Genomic DNA, 21,551 nt, shown 5'->3' with positions numbered 1-21,551 from the left:
CCCCTTTACAGTTATGCATTTGTCCCATCTTTATTGCAGCTTTCTAATTCCCTTGGCGAAGAAATCATTCGATTTACCTCGAAGCCACCTTTGCACCGCGGCCTTAACTTCCTCATTGTTAGCAAATCTTTTTCCACGTAGGGCGTCTTTGAGTGGTAAAAATCAGATGGGGCGAGGTCTGTGCTGTAGGCAGGATGAGGTAGGACCTCCCAACCCAATTCTTGAAGCTTATCTTGGGTCAGCTGGGCTGTATGAGGGCGGGCGTTATCGTGCTGAAGAATGACTCCTTTTGACAAGAGTCCACGGCGTTTGCTCCTGATAGCTGGTTTAACTTTGTGTTCTATTAAATAGCATCTCTGAATAGTATAGGCTATTGATAGTTCGCTGATCTTCAAGGAAACCGCAATAGATTGGACCCTGTGAGTCCCAAAAGATGGTCAGCAGCACTTTACCAGCGGAAGGTTGAACCTTGAATTTTTTGCGAACTGGAGAGCTAGTGTGTTTCCACTCCATACTCTGCCTTTTGGTCTCAGGGTCGTAGTGATGGATCCAGGCCTCGTCGCAAGTCACTATTCTTTCATAAAAAGCGTCTCCTTCAATCAAACTTCGTTGCGTTAAGGCTTGATAAATGGAAAGCCTTGATTCTTTATGAGCGTCAGTAAGCTGTCTGGGAACCCATCTGGCACAGGTTTTTCTGTACTTTAAAATGTTCCTAATGACATTGTGAACAGTTCCAACACTTACTTGAACTTCCTCAGCTATCATTTCAACAGTAATTCTTCTGTTATCACGAATAAGTCCGTCAATCCTCGATTCCAACGAAGAACCAGAAACATCCACTGGACGTCCACATCGGGGTTCATCACCTACACTTGTTCGGCCACTTTTAAACCGATCAATCCACTTGTACACATTCGCACGGTTCATACAACTGTTACCGTACTGTCTCAACATTCGAGAAAAAAATTTACTTTGTTTTACACCTTCTGCGACTAAAGACCTAATGACTGAGCGCTGCTCTTCTAAGGTGCAATCTTCTAGAGGACTTGCCATGATGAATTGATATTTTTGAAGTTATGTTGACATAAAATTACGAAACAGCAGATCAGAGCATATCCCAAGGTTGCCAGCTAACACCCCTGAAAAAAAGATTTGTGTTAAAAATATACACTGTCTTTTTACTTATTGAATGATCCTCGTATATATATATATATAACCTCTTTTCGATATCTCATAAATTTTTGCTCTATAGGCATCAGTGTTAAAACCTGAAATACTTTGAAATTTCTGCTTTAATAGAGTATTACATTTGGAGATGGTATCTTTTCTTAGGGCACTGGTATCTTTTCTTAAGGCACTGAATTTATATATATAAAAAAAGCTTAACGCTATAAATGTCCATTTTTGTTCTATGAAGACCAATATTGAAACCAGAAGTACTAGGAAATTTCTACCACTTCCAGTTTTAGTAGAGTCTTATGGGTAGAGATAGTACTCTTTCTTGAGAAGTTGAATCGATTCAAAAAAAAAAAAAAAGTTGTCGCTATCTATTACAGTTTATGTTCTATGTTGATGAGAGTTGAATCCAGAAGTAGTAGTAAATTTTACACCTTCCAGTTTTGGTATCTTTTTATTTTTTATTTTTAGGAGATAGTATCTCTTCTTGAAACTCTGAACGGATTCCAAAAGCTACGAGGAGTGATCAGGATGTAAGGTTCCAAATTCTGCAGCGAAACGTGTATGTATTATTTCATACAACAAATACAGCCAACAGATAGTACATACATTAGGTTATGAGGCACTTGTCGCATTGTGCGATGAGTTTGAAGATTCCCTCCTGGTAAAAAATCCTGTCGTTCCGTGTTCAGCCACGTTGGCACGAAGTGCTTTACTTCCTCGTCTGAAGCGAAACGAAGGTGCTTCTCTAAGTGTGAGAACAGGTGAAAGTCGCTTGGAGCAAGGTATGGGCTGTATGGAGGGTTTGGTTGATGATGTTGTTGCCATTTACTGGGTCGGCCACTGCGTTACTCGTCAGTGATGTTTTCTGTACCAGTTTGACATGATGAGGTAGGGACATTGCGTTGTTTTCAGTGTATTCAAATGGGTTCTCAAGATGACCTGTGACCTTGATCTGACAGTGACCTCTGACTATGACACTTAATTGACGCATATTTGGTCGGCTTGCGACATAGAATCATACCATACAGCTTTTTCTTTGTTATCACTTCGATTTACGTTTTTTCAGGCTCTTTCAGAATTTACCATTGCAGTTCCATAAGGAAAAAAGTCGAAATTTGACCTTTAACCCTATATCTCTCCAGTCGTTAGTACGAGTGACATGCTTCTATAGCGAAACAAAACTTATGTCCTTCATCGAAAGTTACACCAATTTGCACGGCTTTACCTCATACCACTTTTGCACAGTGAACAAATGAAATTGACACACGAATTAATCAACCCTCTGTATATATATATATATATATATATATATATATATATATATATATATATATATATATATTCCTCAATTGCTGTTCCAGAAACCTACAAATGGGAGTGGTAGAATATTATCAAAATACCGTATTTCTTCACTGAGAAAAAAGTGTCTAGGATTTAAGGAGAATTTTTGGATACTATGTTTCTATTGAGAACACCATGCCAAGCCTGAAGCCCAACATCCTCCGACGATAGAGTCCTACTTAAATATTAGTAAAAAATCCATAATTAAGATGGTATTGCACGTCCGCATATGCAAGCAGCATGTAGTTTCCGACGTATGTCATAATCATAAAGACGGATATTTCACCTGTATTTAAGTAAGACGCTACGGTCTGAGGTTGTATCAACTTCCTCTCCCTTTCCGCTCTGGCAAAGAAGGGGAGGGAAAGAGGGAATGTGATAGGTTGCCTATCAGCTTATGTGAAATGGATAAAAGAATTAAAATGTGCACAATTGACATGTTCAGCACCAGTGACATAGAGACCTGCACGGGCCGGGCTTGGTCGGGCCGACTCTGTTATTTCTTTGGGCCGGGCCGGGCTTGGGCTGGCCGACACTGATTTCTCTTCAGGTCTGGCTGGGCTGGAGCCGATCAATTGTAATCCTTTAATAATTATTGACTTTCGTTAAACGATAATTGGAATAAAGCCAAACGTTGAAGAAGTGTGTCCGTGAAAAATGTTACAAAGAATGCAATAGCTATTTACAGTTTGTGTTGCTTAGTAGCTCCACTTTCACTATAGAGGATTGCAGGCATTATGCGGTAAATTGAGCTCTGACCTTGACCTTCACTGAACTCAAGATATAATAAGAAGGGGTGCCTGTCGCTAAACAATATTGCCATCTTCACTTTATGCTAAGAATCAATGAAGTTAGATTTTTGTTACAGGGAATGGAGTTTTTGTTCTCTCGATGACAGGCAAAGTTCTAGGAGGCAATGGTACCATTCGGGAGGCAAGCGTCAGGTTGTAAACCAGAGTTTAGAAAATGTTTCTGAGGTTAGGTCAAATTTAGTACTAAATTTTGAGAAAGATTGGGGCACGAGCTAATTTTTTTTTTAAAAAAATTATCGGGCCGGGGTCGGGCCAAAAACTTTTAAAATTTATCGGGCCCGGGCCGGGCTTGGGCCAAAAATTTTAAAAAACTTATCAGGCCGGGCCGGGCCGAAAATCTCCTAATCTTTTCGGGCCCGGGCTGGGCCGGGCCTGGGTACGTTCGGGCTGGAATGGGCTCGGGCCGAAAATTTCGGCCCGTGCAGCTCTCTACAGTGACATTAATTTATCCGAGTAATGGCTGTGGATGTGATAATTTTAGGGCGTGGCCCAAGGGGAGAAATTCCGCCGATGCATTCCGATTGTGCTTAACTTGGGTTACCAGTATTTATACAGTACTAGTTTCACTCTGCGTTTATTCAAATCAACCCTCAGGGAAATTGGAAATCATCTCTGCTGCTATGTAACAAAAATAAAACCACTACTAGTAATCTTATACTTAATGAAAACTATTCTCCGCGTTTAAACATACAATGGAATTCATTAAAAGATAACTAAGATTGTAGAATGCATGCTATTATATACGTAACACCGATGCACTAAGTTTTTCATTATAGAGATAGGCGGGAGTTCCTCTATTTACGGAAGTACGCAGGGGGTGGGTTCTGGAGGTCCGAGCTTATCGAAATCCCGATTTTTCTGTGTATTTAGTCTTATTTTAGGGGTAATTTCACAAATTTCAATACTTGTATCCTCCAAACACTTTGGATCCCCTGAAATAAATTCCTCCGTACATCCCTGCCTCTATTATAAAATCTATGTGTCCATTTGAACAATAAATCGAACGAATAAATATTAACAAATGAGTAACGATAATTATTTGGTCGTTTATATGAGATCTTATTACGTCATTCAACCGGTAACTTCAAACTACCATTCAAGAAAAACTTCAATTCATGGAACGGCAAGTTTCGAGGGTTGGCCAAATCTGCCATAAATTATTTAAAATATATATATTTCTTGTTGGAAACAGCCTACCTAAAGTCTTTCCAGTCTTAGAACAAAGTAGATGTAAACAAAGCGAAATGTATTACTCCGCGGCTCACACGTGCTTTGGTAGCGACAGAAGTGAGCCGCAAGATCGTCTGCTAGCTTACTGTCGTCGCATAATTTCCAAAGTGTAAGGCTACAGTTGATTGGTACTACTGCTATGTAGCAAATATGTATTTTCTTAAATCTTTATATAAACTCCTCTGTTGTCTTTTATAGCACGAGACGAAGATGAATTATTGGCACTCATCGTTCCCATGAAACTCTGCATTCTACAATTTCAAATGAGCGGAGTCTGCGCGCGAACGCATACGCATGCGCAGTAAATACTATATGTCCAAATACGGAAAAGGTTGAAATAAACTTACATCTGTTGTTAAATAGCATACTTATTGCGTTTCTTATCACAGAATGCAGGATAAATAGAGATATCTTTATTTGAAATTATTATTTTAGTAGAGATTATATTGCGGTAGGATACTAGTGCAGTGAGACCAACAACCAATCACTGGTCATCGATCCACTGGTAGTCAGGTGGGTTTGTTTACATCTACTTTATTCTAAGGCTGGAAAGAGTATAGTAGTTAAACTTAGTAAGCTAATCTTCTATTTGAATACTACATTCATAAATTATGTTAAGGTCGCATTAGTTTAAGGTCGCATGAACAGTGCTAAAGCAAATGGTCAAACAAATCCTAGTATGAATTACTTGATTGTTGTCAAGTAGAACTGAATTCTCGAACAGTAGCGAGTACCTGTTTCATTTAGTTAGTTATCACAGTTTTGATATGAGAAAACTAATCTTGTTTTTGTCACAAACAAGTTCCTTATCATTGAAAGTGGAAACAAGTTTATCTAAATTTTTTAACAATGTAGAAGGGAATGAAAAAAAAATGAAGATAAAAGAGCTAGTTGCACTGGAATAGCAAACTGATATATTGAGATTGGCGCTCGATATTGAATTTTACAAAAAAGGATTACATCTTTCGTCTGCAAGTGTATTAGATTTATCTTTAACTATCATAATATATTATTATTTAAAGATAAAAACAGACACAACGAGATTGTATTTGTAGTGTTTAGGCTTTTTTGAGTACGAGTGCACTTTATCTCCCCTTCGTTTTTCATAATAGGGTACCATAGCTTTTGAATTTTTTTTTTGAGGAAAGGAAGGGGTGGAAAATTGCCTGGGACCGACCCTGGTGGTGACCATATTTATAACTGAACTATAAAACCGCCTGGTAAGCCACAATGACAATAACATCATGGAATCTTAGGAGTTGGAAAGAACTTGGTATTTGCTAATCAAAGAAGGGTTCAGAGTACAAGTTGTACACGATAAAACCATTCTGTAATTTTTGGAAGAATGATGCGTCTGGGAAGACTACTGGTTTTTCTTCTTCTTCTGCAGTTATTCCACTTCTGACCTACCCTACTGATAATATAGTGGTGTTAGGAGTCATTTCTACGATAAGAGGATCGTAAATATTTAGTCTGATAAGTTTCCGGAAATATAAAATAAGTACCTATAAGAGAATACAAGAAAAGCATCCTTACTATACATACTTATAATTCATGATCCATACAACAAAATTAATTTTAAGCACTTTTCTTTCTGAACTTCAACTGAGGTCTCATGTCTTAAGATTTAAACCTAGATCTCAGTCAAGTATGTAATTATCGTACTGGTTTACTTTTGACGTACCACTAGAAAGAATTGTTGAAAAATTATAATTCTTTCACTAATTTCTTTTTTTATTGTCGCCTAAAAGGTTTCCTCCGGGCGACATGAAAATATTTCACTTGGCAGGGGGCCACCAGAAGTAATTGTTGAAAATTTTCAGTTCTTTTATGATTTGTGTGTAATTACGGCTTCCGAATGTGTGACATAAAAAGAACAGTACAAAAATCACAAACCAACATGTGCTAGGTGGCCACTAAAAAGTACGAATAGTATCTAACCGAGTCAGGGCAGGGCGAAGCTGGTGGGCCTGCGTGGTAGCGCGGGAGTGCGTCTGAACGAAGGAGGCACGTCAGAGATGGCGGATATGTGCGTAAGCGAGGGTAGTGAAGATTTTTTTTTTCGCCATTGACACGAGTTTCAATAGCGCTTGTCATGGTTTCATGCTACTAACGTTCCACTTGTAAACAAGTAGAGGTTCCGTACACTGTGTAGAAATATATTGCCGCACCGGTGATAAATGGAATCTAATAGAGTCATCGTTTATACGCACTCACTTATTTTATCCGTCGTAAAGCACTGGTAATGATTTTACACTAGTAACGCAGCACTTATAAATATGAAATACAGCTGTATTACTTTGTATTTAATATTGTCACTTGCAGAAATTTGTTCCTTATAAACATGTCTTTTCATGCAATGTATTGAATTTTACCTGTAAATCTTCCAAAATGTGGTGCGCCAAACCTACACCAGCACCCTAATTATAAGTTCTGTTATAAATATTTGTTATGTAATATACTCATTTTAATGTAAAAAAATATATGTATGCTGAAAGATGACGAATTTTAATCACTTTGCATACTTTTATGTTTTGTGTTTAGAGTTTAAGAAATAGAACTTTTCTTGTATGTGTCTAGAAACAAAAGGTTGCTAAATAGGATTTAAATATTTAAGTTCTTTTTCTATTTATTTATACATATTTCTGAATATTACTTGCATAATATAGCATCTGTCATGTTCCTCAGACACCGCACTATCCGAGGAGCATTTTTTAAAATCACGCTCCACCCTAGCCATATGTGCTAAATACGCGGTACTGATTGTCTGGAGTTATCCTTTTCTCGCCATGTAGCATACGAGGGTCACTAAGAAAGTTTTGAGATACGCATTGTTGTAGCACAGTATTTGAATTCCAACAATTGCGTTCGGTAGTGGTATCCAGAGCGAAGCAAGCTTCAACTCGCATCGCTTATTGGCGTGGCCGTGTCGCCTTCACTTGTTTGCACTGTTGCCACACTTGGTACAACTGTACCAAATTCAGCCCTTTTTGTCATTCGTTGGCCCGTTGGTACCACGCTGGCATTTTCAGCCCCTTTTTGTGAAAAATTTGGTACAATTCTACCCAATTCAGCACCATTTAACAAATACTTGTCACATGTTCAAAAGTGTCAATAAGACTTTCTCTACATCTCTTTCTTTTGATGTCTTTCGCGGAAGCTTCTAGGTCCCTGGACCGGTTTTACTTTTTTTTTTTTTTTTTTTTTTTTTTTTTACAAATATCAGTTTACTTACTTTATATTCTTCATACAGTTTATTATCCTCCTTCGGTCGTGAAGTAAGCGAGAATAAAATGCAATAATTTATATTTTAATATTTTATTATAACGTACTGTTTACACACGAACTCGGAGATGATTGATTTGCTCCTCGTTTTATATATTTTTTCATATATGGCCATAATACCGTTTTGGCTTATTGGTCACATTGAAATAGAGACGCGTTTGGTTTCGTTACAATACATACCAAAGATTAGAACTGTTTTCTCTTGTAATTTGCGGCCTCTGTTATACTTCCTATGCGCAACAAAAGTTTCATCTACTTCCAAGGTTGTTCGGGTTCTTCCTATTTGGATTTTTTAAAAGTATTTTTTAAAAAGAGTGCTTCGTTGATTTCCACTCTTGGAAGAGAGAGGGGGGAGTGTTCTAGAACTTCACCTCCTTTAGTTTCTTGTTATTATAGAGCCATGTATTACACTGGTATAAAATAATGAATTCAGCCCTTTTTGTTTCAATTTGGTACTATTTTTCAGCCCACTCCAGAGATAGGACTGTGGTAACACTGCTTGTTTGTTGATGTGAGCAGTATTCGGCTGTCTAGAATGGAGTTCGAAAGGGAACATTTTAGGGCAATGATCCTTTACGATTTCAAAAGTGGTTTGAACGAGACTCAAAGCCTTGACGGTTTGTAGGGGGGAATTTGGGGTCCTGGCTCCTTCCCGTGCTACAATTTTTCGGTGGTTTGGTGAATTCAGAAGAGACCGGGCATCGCTGAAAGATGAAGAGAGAGCTGGACGTCCGGCAACAGCTGTGTTAGATGAAAACATTGCCGCTGTGGAATAAATGATTCGAGAAAATCCTCGAACAACTTTCAAGGACATTGAAAATACAGTGAACATTGGATCGCCAGCAGTAACAAAAATTCTTCATGATCATCTTCGGCTCAGGAAGGTTTCATCTCATTGAGTGCCTCATACTTTGACTGAACAGCAGAAGCGCATGCGTGTGGAATGGTGTGAAGAAATGCTTGCAAGATTTGATGGAGGCAATTCTCGACTCATCTCTGACATTGTTACTGGTGATGAGACTTGGATCTATCAATTTGACCCTGAAAATAAACGCCAGTCTACAGTTTGGATCTTTCCAGACGAAAATCCACCTACGAAAGTGAAGCGACCGCGAAGTGTGGGGAAGAAGATGGTCGCAACTTTCTTCTCCAAATCTGGCCATGTTGCAACTGTTCCACTTGAAGAACAAAGGATTGTTACTGCTCAGTGGTACACCACTGTTTCCTAACAGAAGTGTTCCGGAAGCTTCGGGAACGGCGTCCAAGAACTGGATTGCGTGGGATCCTGCTTCATCATGACAACGCGTCCGCACACACGACCAATATCACAATTCAGTTTTTAGAATCTACGGAGGTCAAACTTATGACTCATTCGCCGTATAGCCCTGACCTGGCCCCATGTGACTTTTTTTTTCTAATCCCCATGCGTGGGAAGAGATTTTGCAGCCCTGAAGAAGCTATAGTGGCTTACGAGAATGAACTTTCAACACTTGAAGAAAAAGACTGGCAAGACTGCTTCCAAAAGTGGTTTTCGAGGACGCAAAAGTGTGTACAATGTAATGGTGAATACTTTGAGAAAATGTAAGTGTTAAATTGATTTTAAGTATGTAAATTATTTCACATCTCAAAACTTTCGTAGTGACCCTCGTATAGCACAAATCAAACACCAGTTGCTGTTGGTATTAATAACCGAACATGCTAGCGAGTGGGCTAGAAATGAAAATCGCTTTTGACGTGGGTTGAAGTTGAAGGTAATATACTCAATTTGCTCTTGTACGTAATATATAATGCATAAATTGTGCTTTTCCAACCATGTACCTCGAGATTTCTCATAGCCCTTATAAACAATGACGTTATAAACCAACAAAAGAATAAGAAATGGGGCCCTCGCGAAGCGAGAGGTTGTAGGGGGTAGTGAGGAATTAGAAGGGGAGGTGCTGGAGGTATCGGAAGGGGGACCTACCTTGATTTTATTGATAAAAAAAGTGATTTACTTATGTTACGAAACAACTAGCGAGTGTCAGCGAGTGAGGGGGGTTAGAAACCCGCAGGGCTCGTTTTATTCCACCTTTTCCCGCCATGATAATACCATGTGACATTACGTCACACTCGGATTGTGCAACTTCGATGTAAATCTAACCTCACGCGCTTCCTTATGACCAACTTAAAAACATTTGGCTAGAGTAGCGCGTAAAAAAGTATCTGGGGAAGGAAAACATTATTTTGTGCCGTTTTGAGCGCAGTACAATTATTCGGTAGCACTTTGTGCCTGTTCAAATTTCTAATAGTGTATATCGGACCGAAGGCTCGGGAGGAACTATTAGTGACAGTAACATACTTACCACTACTTTTGGACAGATGGGCTATTTGCCAAGATTTCAAAAGGAGACTGAAGGGAATTAAAGGTTCTTTTCATAATAATCATAGGTATTCTGCCATTATTGATAGGTCACTTACAGCAACTGAGAAGCTTCTATGCTTCACGGTCTTCCGCTCTGTCACCATGCCCTCTAGCACGTCTCTCATGATACATTTCCTTCTTATCCAATGTTCCAACCAGTTTCTCTTTCTCTTCTTAATAATACCTAAAATTGTTTTTTTTCTCAACTACCATTGCTAACACTCTTTGATTCGTTTTCCGCTCTACCAACCTAATTTGCTCAGTTCTTCTTCACACCCACATTTCGAAAGCTTCCCCTCATTTTTAATTATTTATGCGTAATGTCCATGCTTCTGCCCCATACAGCACAATACTCCACATGAAGCATTTTATGAGTCTTTTTCTCGCCTCTTTATTTAAGATTCCACAAATAGTCTTTTCTTTCTTTTAAAGGCTTCTTCCGCCATTCCTATCTTTGCTTTTATTTCGCCTTCACACCTCATATCATCACTAATAATACTACCCAGGTATCGAAAACTAGTCACCTCTTCTATTTTCTTCCCTCGTACTTCTATATCTGACATTGTTCCAATCACCATGGTTTTTGTCTTTCTCACATTTATTTTCACTCAATAACGCGTAGAAATAAATACATGATCATAAAATCCGGTCTGCAACCAATCCGACTATTTCCCTCGATCTCAGCCTATTGCTTTCAAAAATCCCCTCTTTTCTTGTTATTTGCTAAAATTTTCAACCAAATTTCTCCATATTCTTAAAATTTTTCTTAATCTAAATATAGTGGGTTTTCCATAGCTCATCTTGAATGGTCACCAATGCCCTTATTTACCTGCTTATGGTCTACTGACTGTAGGGTTATTTATAAGTATATTTTGCGAAATTGTTTACCATGTCTTTTTATTCGGAAAAAATCGCCAAAAGATCAATAATTTCCATAAGCAAATTTCTAATCTGTTCGCTGTAATATGTTGAAGTAACCATAACACGTCAGAGATAAGGCAACATTAAAGAAAGAAAGAAAAAAAAAAGAAAAAGAAAAAAGTTGCTACTATGTGACCAAGTCATCAAGTTCCGGAATGACAAATGGAAATAAACCATTCCTCTACTGGTTAGAATTACAGAGATACACAGATAGATATGATTTTCTGTTCTTAGTAAGACAGTCGTTATACGTAACAACAAATGACGAATTTAAAATAGAGGACCAAGGTCACTAAACAAATAAAGATAGAAGTGTTGCCCAACTCACTTACAACATCTCTCTCTACCAATTTTACAGGACATATTCATAATGTTTACCCCGAACATAGACGCCATTTTTGTTTTTAACCCAGTGACATACATTAAAATTTATTTATCTATTTTTATAGAAACGAACCAGATTTTTAATGATTTGCAGTGGCGTATCGCAGGTGGAAGTAGTAGATTTTCCTTTAATATTTAAGTACGAAATAATTAAGTTTTCTCAAATCTTGGAGCTGCAAAAATCTGTGTGTAAAGGAGGTTTAATTTTCATTTTTCATGTATGATGCAGGGGCGGATCCAGGACGGACTTCTGGGGGTGGGCGGTGGGTTGTAATGTTGCTACTTAGAGCTACTTTTAAGAGCTCCAAACTCTGGGATGGGTTTTATTTATATATAAAATAAGAAAGTTTCCTCTTCTGGGGGGCCCCCGGCATGATGATCGGGGTCGGCCCTAGGCAATATGCCGCTCCCTTTTCTCCAAAAAGAACAAATCTTAAGAGCCACGTTTTTAAGTATGCTACCTCATGATGAACAGCGAAGGGAAGGGAAAGTGCACTTACACTCAGAAGGACCTAAACACTACAAATATGATCTCGTTGTGTCTGTTTTCTCTTTAAATAATAATCTATTACGTTAGTGAAACATAGTAAACACACTTGCAGAGGAAAGATGGTAATCCTTTTTACGGAATTCAGTATCAAGCTTCAATCTCAATACATCTGTTTGCAATTCTAGTGCAAGAAGCTCTTTTATCTGTATTCCTTGATTTTCCTTCTACATCTGTTAAAATTTAAAAAGTAAACTTGTTTCCACCTTAAATGATAAGGAACTTGTCTGTGTGTAATAAAAATAATACTAGTCTTCAAATCAAAACTGTGATAACTAACTACATAGAACAGGTGTTCGCTAATGTTCGAGAATTGAGTTCTTGTATTTGACAACAATTAAACAATTCATGATGGGATTTGTTTGACAATTTGCTTTAGTACTGTCCATGTTACCTTAAATTAATGCGACCAAAACATGATTTATGAATGTAGTATTCAGATAGAAGGTCAGCTTAATAAATTTAACTACCACAATCATGAAGTCTGTTTTCAACAAGAAATATTTCTTTTCAATAATACAATTATAACAGATTTTGCCGCCCCACGAAACTTGACGCCCAGTGCAAATGCATGTGTTGCGCATATGGTAGACCCGTTCCTGACGAGGGGGCCGCTGTGGCTCAGTGGTAGAGCATTCACCTCTGGTCCTTGGGGTCCCGGGTTCGATCCTAGCCCCGGTCAAGTGAACTTTGTGGTGGACAAATACCGTGTGCGTGGGTTTTCTTCGGGGTTCTCCCGTTTCCTCCCACTTTCTTCATTCCACCATTTCATTCATTACTCATCATCACCGTTTCCTTTAGCCTAACCGGCATAATCGTGGGACGTAAAACTCAAAGATTTCATTTCATTTCATTTCCGTTCCTGATGATACATCACTTTCAAATGTTTAGAAGATGTGAATGGGTAGAGTATATCCTCATCTAGTTTTTCTTTCTTTCTTTCTTTCTTTTTTTAAAAATTGAAATTAAGTATACACATTTCTAGCAATTTGAGTGTTCATCTAATTGTGAAGCTAATCGAAAGTGGAAGAAAATGTATAAACGCTTTCTTAACCCTTAGATACACTTTCAAATAATTCAAATTATTACAGTTCCAGGGTAATTTTGATCCGTATATGTTTAACTAGGAAATAATCTTCATAGTAAGAATATTTCTGTTGTAGTCTTGTGATAAAATAGTGCTAATACGTGTCTTACGTAATCAAGAGTTTTGGTGGTTCGATTTTCAATCGGAACAGAAGTTGTTTGGATCGCAGCTAAAACTGTAGGTCCCGTTTCAAAGTTACCTCAACCGGATAGCAGACAAATTGTCAGTTAAAATTGTATTATTATAAGCTATGCATGTTTCCTCTTTGTGTGAAAAATAAGAAACGTTTTTGGCCAAAATACTACATTGTTATCATTGTATTTTCAACGACCTAAAGTGTTATTTTAGTGTATTATTATTTTAGCAAAACAGTATTTTCTATTATTTACAATAGAATAACTAACTAACTAACTCTATGGCCTATGGAACGCGAAGGTTCAATGCCGCGTTCAAATAAGCTCTCCACTGAATTTTATCCTTAGCCAATTGTATCCAGTTTCTCCTTTGTATTCCTATTTCTGCGAGATCCATCTTAATATTGTCCTCCCATCTGCAACTAGGTCTTCCTAATGGTCGTTTTCCGGTTGTTCTTCCAGTTAAGACTTTGAAAGCGTTCCTACTTTCTTCCATCCTCGACCTGTCCACCTGAGCCTCCTAAACTTGATGACCCTAACAATAGTGGGTAAACAGTATAAATTTGGTAGTTCCTCATTAGGAAGTTTCCGGCATTTCTCATTCCTGTTTCTCTTCGGTCCGAATATTCGTCTCAGAATCTTGTTCTCAAATATTTTCAGTCTATGTTCTTCTTTCCGAGTAAGCGACAATGTTTCGCAACCATACAAAACAACAGGCATGATTATCGTTACATATATTTTAAGCTTCAAATTCCTCGACAGAATTCGCGACGACAAGGGATTTTGAACTGAATAATAACACGAATTCTCTGCTTTTAGTCGACATTTAATTTCTTCGTGAATATGATTTTCATATCTTAATATTGATCCTGGATATTTAAATTATCCACTTTATCAAAATTACTATTCGATATTTTAACGCATCCATAACTTGCCATATTACGATCCCGACGAACTTCCATGTATTTAGTTTTCTCAGCATTCACTTCTAAACCCATGTCCCTGCAAACGTTTAATAAGACCTGTTTACAATTGAATGCTTTGCCAAAATTATAAGCGAACATGCGAAACTCTTTGAAAGTTAGAAAGTAAAAATATAGCTAAAGGGAGACCTTTTCGATTTTGGTAACTTGCCTTAAAGTTATTCGTTTTTTTCTTAACAAGGAACAGGGACGAATTTGAGGATTTTGAGAACGATATTTGCTCCAAACAGTGCCGTCCTTATCCATATATGATTTATTTTCTTGAAATTGTTTATGGTTTGCTAGGGAAGTGGCAATGTCTGCATCAATTTCATTTCTGATGAAGGTACGAATATATCGAAATTTTCTTGTTTCATCTTTCCTTTTGCTCCTTCTCGAAGTGGAAAAGGCAAAATAAACTTATTGTTTTAAGTGGTACCTGGTGACACCACATGCTGCGTAATTACTAGAGCCCGGAATTTGAGGGAAAATCCTCTTTTGAGGGAAAATCCTCTTTCTGAAGTCTTAACTCAATGTATGTCCATTTTGGGTCATTGTAAGCCAGAAAATGGTGGATTTTATTTGTCCTCTTTTGCCTTTTTCGTTTTTTTTTTAATTGGTAATTTTAAGCTTTTCATAGGCCTTAACATCTTCTTTTGCACTTCATCTTTCGTCTAAATTTACTAGTCATTAACTGGAATCACCACTACCTATTAATAATCTTTTCTTTAGTAAAGAAAATTCCAATGATAAGATATTCTTCAACGACTTGACTGATAAGACCAGATCTTCAATTACAAGTCAGATAAGGAGGCGTAACGATATTCTCCAGCAAGGGGAAGGGGTGAGGGTGGAGATGTTTTCTTATTTTCGTTTGTACTTCAGTTTGTGGAAGAAGGACAGACCGTTAACCTACGAAAAGCATATTTCTTGAGCATTATATTCCTCAATAATATTCTAATTAAATTGGGTCTTACTTTTACGTCCTTTTTTCTCCAATTTTTAGGTTCTTTTTAAGATTTTTTTTAGGTCTTTTTATAGGTCCTTTTTAGGCAATTTTTCGGTCTTCAACTTCCGAGCCCTAATAATTACATACAGTTTGCCATAGTGTCGTTTGCCACAACTCGATTTTCGTGTTGTTTGCACAATATTGTTATAGGTGACTTATCTTGTTTTGTAATCAGTGCTGTGTCATGAAGGGGGAGGCCATCATGGCGACAGCCTCGGATGTCGAAGTAAAAAGGGGAGGGATTCGACAGGATGTGAATGTACACATACATAAAATGGACGGAAAAATAAACAAAAGTGTTCAAAATCAAGGAAAAGCCGAGTTTATTTTTGAAAATTTTCTTACGCTTTGCACCGACCATGATGGCGCTTCGCGGATGATCTGTCGACCTGACTCATATGTACGGGAACGCCGTCGTATAATCTCGCCCTGGGAGTTGATTTTCCACGGCACGGCACTGCTCCTAGTAGTGAAAATTGACACATAATCTACTCAATGGTGATGATTGTCAGATTACTGTATAATAACAATCACATTCATTATACTTGTGAACGGAATACATACAGAGAGCGCCAAGCATGTTATCAGATTCGTTGGTTGTCGCCTGGTAACGATACAGTTAAGTTTGTTCATTCGAGTTCAAGCACTCAAGGTAGTTATTTGTGTGGTTAGTAGTCTGCCAAATGCATTTTCAAATTATATGACGTACGGTTTATGTGTGTTTAAATGTGTAGCCAACTTTGAATCTAGGCATATCATCAGGACCATCTATAAAGGAAGTGTTGCAGAATGGGGGCCTAGAACTTTAGAAGGAAGATGTAATGAAAAATATCTTTTCTGAAACAAGATGGAGAGTGGACAAATTCAAGCAATCAAGTCTATAGCAAAAAAATTACCAGAAGTAATAAAAGCTTTACAAAAATACTCAAAGCCAATGAATACAATTTGTCTTATGCAGAATAAACTTGCTGTTTAATTATTTCTGTAAATTTGAACTATTGATTGTTTGTTGAATGTTTGGAAGGAAATTTTACATTATATAAATGTACAGAGTTAGGTTCTGCAGCTAAAAAATAGTTCCTTTGACGGAAATAAACTATGATAAAAGTTTTATAGTTACCATAGATAAAGATGTTGGAGGAATATGCTCTAAATACTTAATTAAATATAATAATAATAATAATAATAATAATAATAATAATAATAATAATAATAATAATAATAATAATAATAATAATAATAATAATAATAAATAGCCGTTCAGCCAACCAACAATACTGCATATACTTATTTCGTATATCCATATTTGGAATCCTTTAAGTTTAGAATTCGGTGGGGGTCGCGGTGGCTCAGTGGCAGAGCATTCACTTCTGGTGTATGGGGGTTCTGTTTCGACCCCAGCTCGCACTAAGTGAATTTTGTGCTGGACAAACACCGTGAGCATGGGTTTTCTCGGGGTTCTCCTGTTTCCTCTCACTTTATTCTTTCCCTTCATTTCTTACCATCACAGTGGAACTTAAAACTGAAAGACTAAAAAAAAAAAAAAAAAAAAAATCAGTATTCACACTTTTCATTTAAAATAATTGAATACATGTTTCAGCATTTTTTTAAACATTGGACCTAGAATAAGAAAGAAGGGGATGGGTATCGTTCACTAAGATGCCTATACAAACTGTTCGTATTTCATGCAAGACTTCAGACGAATTCTACATGAAAGACGCACAAGGAAATCTCAAAATATTGTCCGGATTAATACGTGTGGGGGGCATTTATTTATTTGTGAGCAACAACACAACAGGTAAAACTCAATTATAGTGTCGGTGCATTACAAAATAAACTTACAACAATTTTCTTGAACATATTATAGTTCACATTACAGATATCAATTTCTTTGTGTTCGATGCATAATTTGTTATAAGAAGAGCATATTCTCCAGATCGGTGACTTCAATAATACGTTGGTCCTTGCTTTTTTTTGGCAATAAAACAGGCCAGAGTTTTCAACACGAGCTTAAAGTGTCGGGACATGAAAATGATCAGAACTTGATCAAGGGAGGAGAGAAATTATAGTTGTTTAGCTTATGTAATAATACTTTGTGATTGACTCTGTCAAACGCTTTTTCAATATATATATATATATATATATATATATATATATATATATATATATATATATATATATATATATATATATATATATATATATATATATATATATATATATATATTACATCCACCTGACACCCAACATCTAACGAGTTTGCTATGAATTCTATGGTAATTGAAAGATTAGTTGTTGTTTATTTGTGTGGAATAAAGCCATGTTGATATGATGATATTACTGTTTGTATGTGGTGAATTACCCGTTTGTATAAAATTTGTTCAAATACCTTTGTAAAAGTAAATTTGCTATAGTGATAGCGAGAAGTCTTTGAGCTTGACATAAATGTTCCAATTTCAGCACCCAATACAACGCGAGAGACTGTCCCGGTCATCAACCCCCATCCTTGAAATTTAGCTAGTGTCGTCTCTTGGGCTATACGGATAACATCTCCTGAGGCTGCAGTGTTGTTCGATTGTCGGTAAGTTTTTTTTTTTTTTTTTGTTATTGTTAACGTTGTTTTATAGTATTTTTACTATTAATTTTCTTATCATCTAATTCTGATAATTGTTAGTGTTCGTGTCATAGTTCTTTAGGGTTTTCACTACAGCGAAATTAAACTACCGTTAATTTTAGAGTTGTTCTGTAATATCTTCAAAACAATTAAAAATATTCGAAAAGCAGAAACGTAGTGAACTAGACAATACGATTTCGCTTGTAATACCTTTATCACAATTTACCTATCTGCTTTTGGTATGACGCTATTTAAAGAATCCGCAAAAAGTGCTAAATCTATCTACAGTTACAAATCGAAAGCAGATAGATGAGTTGTGATGACAGCATCACATGCAACATAATATTGTCTAGTGCACTACGTTTTTGCTTTTCGAATATTTTTGTTTATTTTGAATATATTACAGAAAAAACTCTAAAATTAGCGGCAGTTTAATTTCGCTGTAGTGAAGACCCTTAAGTGTTTTTTTTTTTTTTTTTTTTTTTTTTTTGTCACTCGTTTGCAATGTCCTCTAAGTTTGGCAACGTTGTTGGTGTATTTCTCCTGTTTCAGTTTCTCTGAAATGTATGTTGGCAAGGCAGTCCACGAATTGTACCGGATTCTTCCGATGTATCATACGGCGAGGGAAATCAGTTCTATGGTTCATGTAGAGCCCAGGCTTCAATAGTCGTCGCGGTAACTAATATGTAAACATTTTGAGTTCTCAGAATGACATAGTAAGGTTTGTTACATTTTCTGAAGGAGCTAATTGTTTCCTCCTATGGTACGGGACTAGGGAAATTTCTCCACCCACGATACTACCCTCATTGTGAGGCTATAAAACCACATTTCGAGGGGGATTCAGAAAGTAATGCCTCCAAGGTAATATGTTTATTTGTGTTTGAGATAGAGTACCGATACCAATATCAGTGGAAAGCTTACAATATCAGTGGAAAGCTTACAATATCAGTGGAAAGCTTACAATATCAGTGGAAAGCTTACAATATCAGTGGAAAGCTTACAATATCAGTGGAAAGCTTACAATATCAGTGGAAAGCTTTATACAACGTTAAAAAAGGCTTTTCATGCCATCGGAGAAGAATTGTAGTGGCTGCTGGCGACACCATTCCCGAACTGCTGCTTCCACCTCCGTGTCACGCGTTGGCCCTTAAGGTGATCCTTAAGTTTGGGGAAGAACCAAAAATCGCAGGCGCAAGATCCGGACTATAGGCAGGATGAGGAAGAATGTTAACAACGCTTTGCCAGCAGATGGGACAAGTTTGAATTATTTTGGCGGAGGAGAGAACGTGTTTCTGTACTCCATCGACTGCCGCTTTGTTTCCGGGTCGTAATGGTATATCCACGACTCGTCGCCGGTGATGATTGTTCCTGGGTGGAGGGCCGTAACTTGTGGGGGGGCAAGGGGCAACTTCGCCCCAGGGAAGCTCCCCATCGTTCCAGGGGGCCCATTTTAAGACAAAATTTCCTTATTCCATATACGATACGAACATGAAATTATAAATGGAGCATCAAACATGTTCATTACGTTATATAAACAAAACAGCACACAAAAGGTAAATAAAACGAAAATGAGTCGTGGGTCATTTCAGTAAAAAATGTCTAGTATTAGGGGCTTTAGAAGTAATATTTAATAGTATGGCTTTGAGATTTGTCAATATTGTCCCCTTAATTAATTTGTTATGTAGGGAACGGGCCCAGGGATGTAAGTAACGGACGCACAGACCTTGCTATGTGGGAGGGCCCACAAGCTCCGGGTCTCATAAAGAGTAAGAGAAAGATGGGGCCCAAGAATTAGAAAAAACAACTTTATATAGGGGGCCAAATACGCGTATTAATGCTAGTCCCCCTAGAAAAAATCTAAGTTACGGCGCTGCCTCGGTGCAGACCTTTCGCTACTAGAAATTCAATGACAGCCCACCGTTTCAACCGGACGTCACCACTGGATGCAACGGATTGCTCCATTACTCTGGAACGATTAGAGATAGAAAGATAAAACAAGTGACATTCTATAGCTTAAACATCAGTGCATTAATAAGAAACAGTTCAGAATGTTTACTGTACTATTGGCCAAGTAGTGGGCTAGGAAGCATTACTGTTTGAATCACCCTCGTAAAAAATTAAAGGTTCCAAAGACGTGTTCGTGTTACCCTAACCTACTCTAATTTAATTTTCTTACAGATTCCTACACTAGATTAAAGTTCTCTACCTTAGCTTATGTCAAATTTATATAATTAAAACCATTTCCTATTTTCGATGTGTTTTATGCACAATGTCTGAATCTGAATTTCCTAATTGGTTAGCAATGTAGCCTATCAATTGTAGAAGTTTTTGTTAGGTTTTTCCTGTTATATTTTTTGTGTGTTGAGAGGTCTATTCATTTGGAGAGAACTTAATGAGGTGACCTCAAACGTCTAGCATTAATCTCTTCATCGTTACTTAATTGGCAACATAATGCGAGAAGCAGAGAGTAGATTATTGTCAAATTAGAAAGGAGTAAAAGTGCAGACGAAATATTGTCTGTCGCAATGTTGATTCTACCAACAAAATTCTGTGACCCTTTACAGTTATCAAACAATCTTTATCAACACAAATGCATCATATATAAAATTTCCTCATGTTTAATTTACATGGATTGTTTTAAAATTATCATAATTAAGAAAGGAATGGCAATGTCCGTCTTGGTACGGTGTATATTGAGCTGACGCAAGTTTTAATACTAGATTGAAATATTTATCTTATGTTTATTCTGAAAATTGAGTTTTCGACAGTTATAAGTGTTATTCAAACATTTTATTCTGTTTACATAATTTGAATTAAACAGGAGATATCATTGTCAATAGGATATAACAAAGAAGCCAGCTTCTTCGTTTCACAGTGTGAAATTAAGGTAGACTTCCAAAGTATGAGAATTCAATATTCAAATTGCAAGTAGTAATCTATGCACGTGAAATTTGGAAGCAATAGGTCATCATTATCATAATAAATATTCTGTCATTATTGGCAGATCATTTGCCGCAATTGAGAAGCTTCCGTGCTCCACGGTCTTCCGCTAATCTCTTCGTCTTCACGGACGATTTATCTGCTTTGATTGTAGTCTTCTTCGCCCTCTTTGTCCCTTTCCTGCCACCATAGCTTTTAAAATGTCTCTCAGGATACAGTCCTTCTTAGCCAATGTCCCAAACAGTTTATCTTCCTCTTCATAAGATAAAAGACAAAACCTGTTCCTCGGACTCTGAATCCATATCAAAAACCCATTATTAGTTTTCTCTTAATATTTCTGTTGTATGGAGATTAATAAGATCTAAGATATAACCTGTTCCTCGGACTGTGAATCCATATGAAAAAGCCATTACTCGCTGTTTCTTACTGTTTTTGTTGTATGGAAATCAATGTTAAATCCGAATGTAGTAGTGAATTTCCACCATTTCCTGTTTTAGTCGAGATATAAGCAAGAAGACGGTAACTTTTAGTAAGGAGTTGAACCGATCCATAAATAAATAAATAAATAGGCTAAATTAAAACTACATGCCGCTATCTAATATCGTATCTAAGGGAAGACTGATAACCAGTTCTGAAGGATAACAGCTGGAATGGAGGAATGAGTTGATAATTCGGATTAAGGGTGTCAGGTATATAAGCACTTTG

The 21,551-nt window shown here is 37.1% G+C and overlaps 1 long non-coding RNA gene across 1 annotated transcript in view; it reads left to right on the top strand.

Moving 5' to 3' along the window:
* Positions 1-21,551, top strand: part of LOC145669643 (uncharacterized) — a 62,032-nt gene that overhangs the window by 5,290 nt on the left and 35,191 nt on the right. The window contains exon 2 of the long non-coding RNA XR_014128223.1: positions 17,753-17,873. This is a non-coding gene — a long non-coding RNA (uncharacterized LOC145669643). The remainder of the gene's footprint in view (positions 1-17,752; positions 17,874-21,551) is intronic.

This window comes from Thermobia domestica, chromosome 14 (assembly GCF_964235325.1).
Source record: "Thermobia domestica chromosome 14, izTheDome1.hap1.1, whole genome shotgun sequence".
In the NCBI taxonomy this organism is placed as follows: Eukaryota; Metazoa; Arthropoda; class Insecta; order Zygentoma; family Lepismatidae; genus Thermobia; species Thermobia domestica.
This window is presented reverse-complemented; position numbering and strand designations above follow the sequence as displayed.